Raw genomic sequence first — 12568 nt, 5'->3', positions numbered from 1 at the left:
GAAATGTGTGTATTTGGCAGAGTTATAAGCAAATGGGAGAAGGAAGGGAGGGTTTGCCATGTTGGATTAGGTGATCTCTGAGGCCTCTTCCAGTTCTTGCATAATCATGCCTCTTGTCCCTTCGTGGACAAGAGCCCAGGCCTTGGAATTCAACAGACCTGGATTTGATTCTGGCTCTGCTATTTCTAGCAGTGTGACCATGGGCCACTTATTAAGTTTCAGTTTCCTCAGAGGTAAAATAAGGATAATATACCTACACTAAAATGAGTTGACATAAAAACCACACAAAGAAGATATCCAGCCACAAAGAATTAGGTACAGGAAAGCTATTTGATAAATATTCATTTTCTCCCTTCCCTTTCCAGAAATGTTTTAACACTGTCAAGTTTGAAATTATGGGTCCTAAGAAAGTTAGGACAATTTTCAAGAGTATTAAAATGTCAGCAAAATCTGTATTGTTTGACAGTGTAAACAAAGTATAAATGTCAAACTGATTAATAAAAATACATCTAAGGAGGAAAGTTAAATAATGGTTAAATCTTTCCTTTATTTCTTTTAAATCAGTAATTCAAATTCCAAAGAGATACAAGTCACCTCTTCAAAATAGAAAAATACACTCCAAATAATATGTATGTAAATAGCCAAAAAAATATATACATATAGTTGATGATTAGTGCCCTCGCCCATAAGAAAATACAAGGAAACCTAAAGCATATGCCCATTGCTAGGCTCAAAATGAAACAGAAGCTCAATAACAGTATTATACCATTTTACCTCCATTGATGTTTTCAGCTTTTTCTTTTCTTTCTTTCTTCTTTTTTTTTTTTTTTTTGCCAAATTGATGAATATTTTCTATGCCTTTCCTGGTATAAAATCAGTATGCACTGTGTAATGTTTGTATTGGAAAAGCAAGTATTGGATATTGACTATAGAGTGAAAGTGTGAGAAAAATAATTTTAAAAATAGAAAGTTATGTCTCTGCCTGATTTAAAAGAAGGGTAAAAAATGGAGGTAATTTGCTTACAGGTATTTGAATTCTTTTAATTGTTTTTACTACAATTTGTTGACTACCTCACTCAAGAAGTTCAAATGTTAATTAGGATTTTTTTTTTTTCATTTTATCTATCAGAGCATGCAGCCAGGAGTTTGTTTTTGCTAGTTGGTGCAGTAGTTTATTGTTGGTTTTATTAAGACTCACTGAAACCAACTAAATAGGGGTAAGGGTGGGGGTAGTAAGTTTTCCTTTAAAACAAATTAAGTTTTCAACAAATAATTCAATTCAGCAAGTAGATACCGAATGCCTACATTGTGTGGTTTGTGGTTGATTTGATGTGTCCCTGTTTCTGCTCCATTCACCACTTCTTTCTAATACCATTTCCTTTTGTTTTACCTGTCTTTTTTATATTACATGCTCCCTGTGGGGGAGCAGGGTGGGACTTATATTGCCGATGGACACCCACCCCTGGGAATGCCCTTCAGTGTGGAATGGCAGCAAGCTAGAAGTCATGTTCCCTTCCACATACAATATTCAGTGAATATCATGTCTCATGTCTTCTTATACCTCATCTTCCCACCTGGATGAGTGACAGATGTTGGAAATGAATGAAGCTGGAGTTTAGGACCCTGACAAGGGCACACAAACACGTAATGAATACATGTCACCCAAGGCTTCAACTGCTTAGCATTTTCTCTGCTGTTAAGCAGAGTCATAAGTGGTGAGTGCCAACAAGCCAGAGGCCCCTTGTAGGTTTCAGGGAGCTGCTTCTCTGACTTTATAACAGAAAAAAAATCATTTTCACACTAAACCACCCTCTCCTCTCCAGTTTTTCCATTTGAGTGAATGGAAATTATATCCAGGTCCAATCATCTGAAACATTGAAAGGGAATTCAGCAGCTCAGCTCTGCAAAGACATAAATATCCCCTTCTGAGGTTGAAAATGGAGCAACAAGGCTGTAAATTTGACCTCTGTGATGTTTGCCTCAGCCTCTAAGAAACATGCAATGAACCTTGTGTAAATAGAAAGCTGAATAGCTTGCTTTGTCTGGGGTGACTTATGTGTGGGACTGCCTAGAGATGAGAGAAGTAGACCATATGACCCCTCATATTCTCCCAGGAGCCTTTTATTTATGAGTCCTTGGCAGGACATTCCAGGTTCTCTCCAATTGTCTCCACACTGTCTGCCTGAATTCATAAACCTGATTCTCTCATGTAAAATTTCTATTTCTGTCAACCTGATATTTTAGTAATAGCCCATTCATCAACCCCTTTCTCCTCCATACAACTTATTTATTTATTCAACTAACATTTTCTGAGTGCTTACTCTGTGCCAGACACTGTTCTAGATGCTGGGAATCCAATAATAAATGAAACAGACAAAATCCACTACTTTGTGGAGTTTACGTTCTAGTGGAAGAAACAATGAACAAGATAAAAAACTAAAATATAAAGTAGATTAGATAGTGATAAGTACTGAACAGAAAATCTAAAGCCGGGAAATGTAATGAAACTTTAGGGATGGGCAAAGTTTGAAATTTTAAATAAGGTATCAGGGAAGGCCCCATTGAAAAGGTAGTTTTTGAATAGAGACCTGAAAAAAGTGAGGGGGTGAGCTACTTGCATATCTAAGGGAAGCATTCCAGGCTGAGGGAACAGCATGTGCAAAGTCCCTGAGGTGGGAGCATGTGGGTTGTCTCTGTTCCTTTTCCCTCCACATATTCTTTTCCTGTCATGTCCCACTCTTTTTCAAATTGTACTTCCTTCAAGACTACTCTCTCTACGTCTTCCATAGAGTTTTCCTGATTCAGTATTTGATCTCTTTCTACTCCGATTCTTGAAGTATTTTTTTGGTTTGTGCTAATTCTGTAACATATGTGATAGGCTGCCTTCTAAATTTAATTGTGTGTTCCCGTATGTATGTATGTATGTTTGTATATGTCTAACCAAACAAAGTGTAAGTCCATAAAGGGCTGGAGCCATGTGTCCTCAAAAGGATTAGAGGGCAGGGACTAAACATGTTTCTTGATACCATTGCTGCTTTCAAACTGTGAGGATATGGAGTTCCCCCTACATTTGGAATTATGGTTGGGCTACATTTTAGTAATTAGCCTCTTTTAGAGTTTCCAGTAATATGTCCAAAGGTCCTAGATCATACCCTTGGCGATGCTTTTCTCCATTATCACCTGGCAAACTGTAAACAAGATTGGAAGCTAAAATTTCATGCCAGAAAGTCTTTAAATGGCTGTTACTTTTCAAAAAGATCTTTTGAAAGATTGGGGAAACTTTTTAGTATGGAAGATTTTTATTAAAGGAGTATGCTTCTAGGGGTTTGTTTTTCCAATATAATTCACATTTTGCTCTTCCCTGATACATATATATATATATATATATATATATATATATGTAATAGATATACACATATGTAGCTTTATATATATTTATATTTTATATGTGTGTGTATTATATGTTATAACATCATATAAAATAAAAAAGTATTTTAAAATATGTAGATATTACTATATAAAAATTAGTGACAAACAGATTGAACTCAGTACTCAAGCAAGTACTGTTAGATGCACCATTAAACTATGCAAACCACTCTAAGGAACTTTAGATATATTTTGGTAGATTTCATTCTTTTAAATAAATTTTTTAACTCCCACTTTACTTTTTAAGATTTTTATTAAAAATATAGCTAACATACAATACTATATTACTTTCAGGGGTACACCATATTTATTCAACATTTATATACATAAACAAGTGATCACCATGCTAAGTCCAGCACCCATCTGACACCGTACCACACTATCACTATTATTGACTATGTTCCCTATGCTGTACATTACATCCCCATGACTTATTTGTTTTATACCTGGAAATTTGAAACTCTTATTCCCCTCACCTACCACCCACTTTTTAAAAAGTTTTAATTCCAGTTGACATTGAATATTATTTGATATTAATTTCAGGTGTACAGCACAGTAATTAGACATTTATACAATTTAAGATGTGATCCCCCTGACTAGTCTAGTACCCACCTGGCACTATATGTAGTTATTACCATATCATTAACTATATTCCCTATGCTTTATTTTACATCCCCATGACTATTTTGTAACTACCAATTTGTACTTCTTTTTTAAAAAAATATATATACATTTTTAAAAGATTTTATTGGGGAAGGGGAACAGGATTTTATTGGGGAACAGTGTGTACTTCCAGGACTTTTTTCCAAGTCAAGTTGTTGTCCTTTCAGTCTTAGTTGTGGAGGACGCAGCTCAGCTCCAGGTCCAGTTGCCATTGCTCATTGCAGGGGGCACAGCCCACCATCCCTTGCGGGAGTTGAACCTGCAACCTTGTGGTTGAGAGGACACACTCCAACCAACTGAGCCATCTGGGAACTCAGTGGCAGCTCAGCTCAAGGTGCCATGTTCAATCCTTAGTTGCAGGGGACGCTGCCCACCATCCGTTGGGGGACTCAAGGAATCGAACTGGCAACCTTGTGGTTGAGAGCCTGCGCTCCAATCAACTGAACCATCTGGGAGGCAGATCAGCTCAAGGTGCCGTGTTCAATCTTAGCTGCAGGGGGCGGAGCCCACCATCCCTTGCGGGACTCGAGGAGTTGAACTGGCAACCTTGTGGTTGAGAACCCACTGGCCCATGTGGGAATTGAACCAGCAGCCTTCGGAGTTAGGAGCATGGAGCTCCAACCGCCTGAGCCACTGGGCTGGCCCCCAATTTGTATTTCTTAATCCCTTCACCTTTTTCACCCTGTCCCCCAACTACCTCCCATCTAGCACCCTTATAAATCTACTTTCCATCTGACATCATACCTAGCTATTATAATATTATTGACTATATTCCTTATACTATCCCCTACATCCCCATAACTTCTTTGTAACAACTAATTTGTACTTCTTAATCTCTTGCCCTTTTTGAGACCACCCTTTGGGTGTGCTGTTTGTGGGGCTAATTGGTCAGTGCTTTGCTGTGGTCTGAAGCCAACCTCCAAGTATGTTGGTTATGGGGCCTCTTGGGAGGAACTCCAGTTCACGCCGTCACCCACTGCCTTGACTGGCCGGGGACTACCTGGTAGGAGCTACAGAGTGATTCACAGTTTTTCACTGTCTGTGCTAAACTTGGAAGCCCATGGGAGAGGCCACACTGCAAACTGAGAATGTCTGCCACTACCGGGCCTAGCATAGCTCCACAAAAAGCCAGGACACCCCAAAGCCTGCTGCCACCTGCTATCTCCCTTAAGGTTCAGCCACTCATAAAGCCTCATGCAATATGTGAGTTGGGTGAGGCAGGGTCTCAGGGAGTCACTAGAGCGAAAGAGTTGTGGCCACCACGTTAATGTAAATTCTGGTTTGGTGCCAGTATTGAGCCTGGAACTACTCAGCAAAAGTCTCAGAGCACACCGAGGCCAGTCACTGCCCACCTGGTGCCCAGACCCTGATAGTTTTCCAAGAAAGAGTGCAATGTGGGCAGAGCTGGCTGCTCACTGAGAAAGTGCCTCTTCTATTGGGTTGGGTGGGGTCCCAGCGGAGCTTACCAGACCAATCAGATTCAGATTTGGCCATGATGTGGGAGGGCACAACACAGGAAAGATGGCACCCGCCAGCTGGCTGCACGGGAGATGGACTCCACACAGGAAAAATGGCCACTATCCTCCAATGCTTTCATGGAAGCCACACACCTCAGTCTGTCCCCCATATGGCTCTGATGCCCCCCACTGAGTCACCATCCCTCTGCCAGAGCCCATGGTGAGTGCCTGTGAGTGAGTCTGTGCATGGGCTTTTTAAGATGATGTCTGGGTTTCCTGCAGCCTTTCGTCCCACCCAGATGGTCAGAATCCCTACTGTTTTTTTATAGTCAGATGTTGTAGGGGGCGCTTTTCCCCAGTACCAGTACTCCAGGTTGGGGAGGCCAGTGCGGGGCTACAGACCCTCACTTCTCTGGGGGGAGCCTCCATGGTTGAGATATCCCTCCTGATTCTCACCCACCACACGGAGGTTTTGGGTCAGCCCGTTTCGCGTCTTTGCCCCTCCTACCAGCCTCCATATGGCTTCTTTATATCCTTAGTTATAGATCTTCTGTTCAGCTAGACTTCAGATGGTTCTTCAGGTTGGTTGATCTATAATTTAGTTGCAATTTCAATGTGTTTGTGGAAGGAAGCAGGCACAGTGTTTACTCCGCCATCTTCAGTCTCATTTTATTCTTAACAAAAGGAAAATTTAGGTTTATTAAAAAGTCTTTTTTTTGTCTAAGACTCAGATATTTTGATGATTGAATAAGTCTGGGATTTTCATGGCTCCAAATCAGTTTCAGATTTTTTCTTTCACTCCAGCCATTGCTCCCGCTTCTTCCTCTCTGTGGCCTTGTGAGCGGTCATCCTCAGGGTGGGTTCTCTCATCCACGCAGCTGTGAGCTAAATCTTTACCATGGCCCTTTCAAGAGCCATGAGGAGAGAATCCCATTGGGTCTTTCAAAATGTTGTGTCACAGTACTAAGAAATCTTTGGCTAGGTAAAGACATTTTCCACTAACTGATTCCCAGGATTGGATGCCCAGTTGAAGATATCTCAGTGGTGTCATCAGGAAATGATTGATATCTGGTTCAGCTCTGTGCTTAGGATTGCTGCATCATTTATACAATTGGATTCCTGGAGCATTGTCTCACACCAACTATTATGACTTCATTGTTACTTTGGTTCTCTCTCTAGTTATTTTTGAACTTTTTCTCTTGCCTTCCCTGGCATGAGGCCCTCACGTGCCTCCTACTCACTCCACCCATTTGTGTAACCAATATTTATTTGCATCTATGATTTGCACCGGGACTATGGCGCAGATGAAATGACAGTTTCTGCTCCCCCAAATCCATAGGCTACTGGAGAGACAGGCAGGGAACTCCAACACAACATAATAACCACTGTTATGGAGATATGGCCAATATAAGCCAGAAAGAAAAGGATGCCTTAAGCTTGTGTAGGAGAGACCCAGGGAAAACTTCCTTAAAGGAAGCAGTGTTTTAGCCAAAACTGAAAGTAAACAGGAATTTTCCAAGTGAAAGATGGGTTGGGTGATAAGGAATTCATCAAGGAAGTACAGCCTGGCTTAATCATGGGGTAGTGAGCTGTTCTGAGATAGCTGTAGCTGAGTGCACCGGAGAAGAATGGTAGAAGATGAAGCAGGATGAGTAAGTGGAGATTTCTTTGTGAATGGCATAGTATGTATGCTTAGATTTTATCTTATAGGGAAGGGGAAATGGAAGAAGGAGGATATTGACAAAAAATATATATGGATATGAAAGAGAATTATCTTAGCATGGGTTTTCAGGAAGTGTGAGACTACAGGCAAGGAGACCAGTTAATGGATGATTGCTACTTAGTAAGTGACAGAGCCAGATTCAAATCCAGATGACCTGGCTTCAAAGTGAGAGCTCTTAACCAAAACTTAGGCTCCCTCTCTTGCGCAGAGTTCAGGAGTGGAGTTCAGGAGGCCGTCTTCTTGGGTTCAAAACCCTATTGTGACCCTCAGGAGTGGTGGGATTATTGGCAGATCACTTAATCTCTCTTTGCCTCAGTTTCTCATCTGCGAAATGGGAGAACACAAATATAGCACCCACCTTATTTGTGTGTGTATTTGAAGATTAAATGGATAAATATTTGTAAAGTTCTAATAACAGTATACAGTAAGCACAATGTAAATGTTGGCAATGGTGATGATGACGACAGTGATGGTTATGGTGATGATACGGGCAACTGTGTTTCCTAGCAGTTCTTATTGGAGACATCTCAGCTGGAGCTGACACTTTACATCATCAGTTTTCAGTACATAATGGATTTCTGGAAATTGTTGGAGCTGATTATTGATAGTTACTCTGGATAGGAAAGTGGAGTCATTTCTCAAATGCTCTTATGTATGACCTTGACAATGTATTGGCAGTGAGTTTTCTAGTAAGTTTCCAGAACACCAGGGTTTCCAGAAGACCCATAGCCAGAAGCAAGTTGAACTTTTCCAAAAGGCAATACAAATGGTTATCCGATTATCCCGTTGCAAGATTCTCAAACATCAGTGTGCGTCAGAATCAGCTGGAGGATCTGCTAAAACAAATTACTGGGTCCCACTTCCAGAAGTTGTGATTCAGTAGATCTGAAGTGGGGTCCAAGAACTTGCTTTCTAAGTAAGTTTCAGGGTGATGCTGATGCTGCTCGTCTGGGGTCCAAGACTTGGAGAACCACTGCCCTGCAGCATGGTCTGACGCCTGGCGTTGCGGACAGAGAAGGAGAATTCCTGGCTTCCTGCTGCCTCCCAGCACCTCCTATGGAGCGACTCTGGATTCCCTCAGTGTCAGATGCTTTGGCTCTGCCACTTCCACGCTGTGCGCACTGCTTGGATCTTTTCTTATAACTGAGAAATTGGACCAAATCCCCAGGCATACAGAATCAGAATTCAGGATCTCTGTGGGTGGGGCCTACAAACTTGCATTTTAACAAGTACACATGGGATTCTGACCTTTATTAGAACCTGAGAGTCACAGAACTAGATATTCCCTATGCCCCTTCTGACTCTAACCTTGCAGGATGCCAGGTGTTGCCTTCCGATGATGAGCGGTGGAGCTCTCAGCAAAGCACTGACCCTTCTGACCCTGCCTACACTTGTGGCCCAGGCCCCTCTCATCCAGGAGGCAGAGAACAATCAGCCAGCTGTGCTGGAGTCTCTTTTTTAGGCATCTTTCTTGGTAGCACCCTCTCTCATCCCTGTTCTCTGACACCGTCTTCCTCCTAACCCCCCAATTCTTTGACCTCCACAGTATGTTTGCCTGACCAGTTCCATCTGCCTCCACTTTTGTAACAAGCAATCCAGGCCTGACTACCTCCATGCCCCAAGTAGGCTAGCAAACCTCATCTGGTGGTTCCTATTTGCTGCTGAGCTGGCAGTTTGGGTCAGGACCAGAACATATGACAATGGCTGAGAAGCCAGTCAATTAGTAGGTATCTGTTGTACTCTCATACTATGTGCCAGTTGAATTCCACAGCACTAAAAAGACACAGACCCCGCCTTCAAGGAACTTACATTCAAGTGAGGTGGAAGACAGAAAATCAATATGTACACAACCAATAAAGATGAGGATTTCAGATAGTGGCACCAGGAGGGAATCCGTGAATCTCTGCTCTACAAGTGACTTCTCACTTGTGCACTCCGTGAGCCTATGAAAGTGGTGTCATTATCCTTATTTTACAGAGAAGAGACTTGAACTGAAGCTCAGAGATTTAGTAACTTACTGAGGGAATTCGTAAACACTAGCAATGCACATAGTTTTCACAAACAGGGAACTCTAAAACATGTTGTTAGATGAATACAGCATATTACCAACTGGTATCTACAAAATGATTTGATAGACAGAATTTACAGATATATACATAAAGGTTATATATAATATATATAATGGGTATATATATATATATATATATATATATATATATATAACCTGAATGGCTATGCTTCAAAAGTTCCATTGGGACTATTTCTGGAGAAGAGAGTGGGATTGGTGGAAATAAAGGAGGACCAACCCTTTTTCTCATATCATTCCGTATTGTTCGAGTTGCTTGAAATGAGTACGTATCATGTGTTACTTAAGAAACTAAAATTATTAAGGAACCTTCTTGTCAACATCCTTGTACAGTCAGTATGCTGGAGAGGGATTTGAGTGGGACTCTAGAGCGCTTCTAAGTACATCACAGGCCATCTCCAGGCAGACATGGGGGCACCATCATAATCAATCTTGGGCAGAGGAAGTGAGGGTAGAACAGCCCAGCAAGAGAGGTGAGGACATCAGAAACCCATCTGCATGATTCTGCTGCTCATTTCTCTAGTGCCTGCCATGGAGTCACTTGCTGAAGAAGTGCCTATGGCTTTTTGTTTTTGAAGAAAACAGGTAATTTCTTCTGACACTTTTCATTTGTGATTTTGATTTTTTCATTCCATAGTTAACTAAAGGATCTCAAGCCACAGTTTGTCAACACCCCTAGCTAATCTGGATAACGAATGTGAAGCACACCATTTTAGCAAGACGGTGATTCTGAGGACTGCAGTCAGCCTGGGAATGGTGGGTTTGTGTGTCATTCTGTAACTTGAATTTCCAGGATCTGGCTCCTGCCCCTTGGCATGCTTGCTGGCTGCACCTGTCTGCAGTGCTGGGCTACAGGGTGAGTCCCTGGAATGAAACCCAGATGAAAATGACTGGGCAATTCTTAGGGTGAGATAGAAAGAGAAACATAAGATACTTCAGGTTGGCAAGCAGCCTCTGTACTACTAAATACTTAACTTTTGAGGAGGGGCCAGTAGGATTTCAAAGGCATGTTTCATAACCATCCTCCAAGGGGACAGCATGTATGTTTCAGCAGCAGAAAAAGAAACTCACTCTGTCCTACCATGATTAGTTATTAATAATTCAAATGTTGCTTTATCATATTACATATTTCTGCTTGCATCCAGTGACCTACAGAAGAAAATCCGTAAGTGCTAGGTTTTGGGAATAAATGACACTTTCTTTTAAAAAAGCATAAAAACTCAAATTGCATCCCTACTGAAATACTTTTTGATTGGGAGCTACAGAATATCTCTTTTTGAGGCTTTCAAATATTTTAGAATAATAGACATAAACATTAATCTTAGCAATATATCAGTGATTGGTGGCAGACTAAGCATATTGTCTCTGTTCAATGAAACAAATACTTGTTGAGTTCCTAGTAGACCAGGAGGTTAAAAAATGCTCTTGCCTTTTGACCATCTAATAGGGAAATTGAACAATTACACATTTATAATGTAAATTGAATATTTAAAATATCATTAAGCAGTACAAAATGTGTGATGGAGGCTGAGCAGAGGGAGGTTTTTGTGTGGATGTGGGAATTTGGAGGGGTGTTGAGAGAAGAAGGGGAACGATAGAGTTTTGACAAGTGTGGCTGAGGGAAGGGCCATCTGTGCTGGAGTTAAAGAAGGCCGTGGTCTGGCTCCATGCAAAGTCACCGCAGGACAACTACGACGAGGTTGGTCCTGAAACACTTCTCATTCTCACTCAGCCTGTCTGCTGACTCCCACACACGTCCTATCTTAGAGAAAACTGTCAGACCTCAGAGCTCACTGTATGTGAAATGACGGAGAGGCTGTCAAAAAGGCCACACTTTATGTTGGTTTTGTTTCCTTCATTCTCTTGTTCCATCCTCAAACCATTCCAAAGTTGGAGTTCGGGGAGGAATGGACTTGTCAATTGGTGGCTTATATAAACCAGCTTTGGCTCTTTCAACCCACCAATGCTGCACCCTTGCTGGAGTTAAAATAAACCTGGATAAGCTGGGCTTCTGTCATCTCTTAAAGTGAGAGGTGATGGGTGTGGCTGTGATGGGAAAGTTTGTACTGAGGGCAGGAAAGACATTGGTCTCTCAGTGCAAGGGTAATATTTGTGAAGGAAAGTGGGGTACAGGGTTGTCAGGGATGAAGCTGAAATGTCATTGGTTGACCTCTAGAAGTGAGGTTGGGCTGTGGTAAATGTGTTTCAGTGATAAATATCTTTTTTATGCGAGTTAAAGTTTAGGAGAAGTCTTGCCTCCCTGGTATGTGAGTGAGGACACTACAGAAATTCTGTTTCCCATAAAAACCAGCACCAAGATGTTATTGTCCATTACCCAGATAGTTACAAGGCAGTTTACATGAGAAACGGTTCATAGGATAAGTGTCAGTCCCTTAAAAGCTTGCTGTTTTCATCCGTATCACCAAGAAGACACTGAACAGGACATTTCTGCCTTTGAGTGAATTTGCAGTAGTGCTAGGAGGCCAAAAAGCACCATAGTTGGGCACCATGTAAAGAAAGATGGTTAAATTTTTACTCTAGGGTTGAGATGGGAGCAGGAGATATGTATGTGTTCTGCAGTAAAGAACCCAGGGACCATTAGGAAGGAGAGAAGTAAGTTATAGTTCATGCTTTACCACCTCAGGTCACAGATATTTGCTGTATATATAGGATAAAGTTATCTATGTCTGTATCAGCCTCTTTGTGTTTTAAAACAAACAAGGAGAAAACATGTATTATAATTTGTCTAATCTTGGCTCTTGAAACGTACCTCAGGTGTCTCCTCCATGGAGGAGAATGACTAAGCGATGAGGGGAGGGTTCCAAAGACCAGTGTCTTCCCATTAACCCCTCCTACACATCATCTTAAAGCTTAAGTCTCTTCTCGAAGTTTTATTTCATTTTCTGTACAAATATCTATTGTCAGTGCTTCTTTATCTTTTAAAATTACCTTTATTAATTCATTTGTACTAATAGTGATAGTGACTTTAGAAATTATTTTATCACTCTAAATTTAAAAATAAATTAAAAAAAAATTTTAGTTAAAAATAAGCTTTTTATTTCCAAAGATAGGTAATTTTATGCAAATATTCTTGACAAAGATATTCTCTCTGACATTTTTCAGTTGTGATGATTTTGATTTCTACTCCATAGTTAACTAATTTAAAGGATCACAAACCAAAGTTTATCAATATCACCAGTTAAGCTGGATAAC

At 40.9% G+C, this 12568-nt stretch overlaps 1 long non-coding RNA gene across 1 annotated transcript in view; it reads left to right on the top strand.

The window, feature by feature from the left end:
* LOC141570107 (uncharacterized) overlaps positions 1–12568 on the top strand; it is a 252531-nt gene that overhangs the window by 120611 nt on the left and 119352 nt on the right. The window lies entirely within an intron of this gene.

This window comes from Rhinolophus sinicus, linkage group LG02, assembly GCF_036562045.2.
Source record: "Rhinolophus sinicus isolate RSC01 linkage group LG02, ASM3656204v1, whole genome shotgun sequence".
Taxonomy (NCBI): Eukaryota; Metazoa; Chordata; class Mammalia; order Chiroptera; family Rhinolophidae; genus Rhinolophus; species Rhinolophus sinicus.
This window is presented reverse-complemented; position numbering and strand designations above follow the sequence as displayed.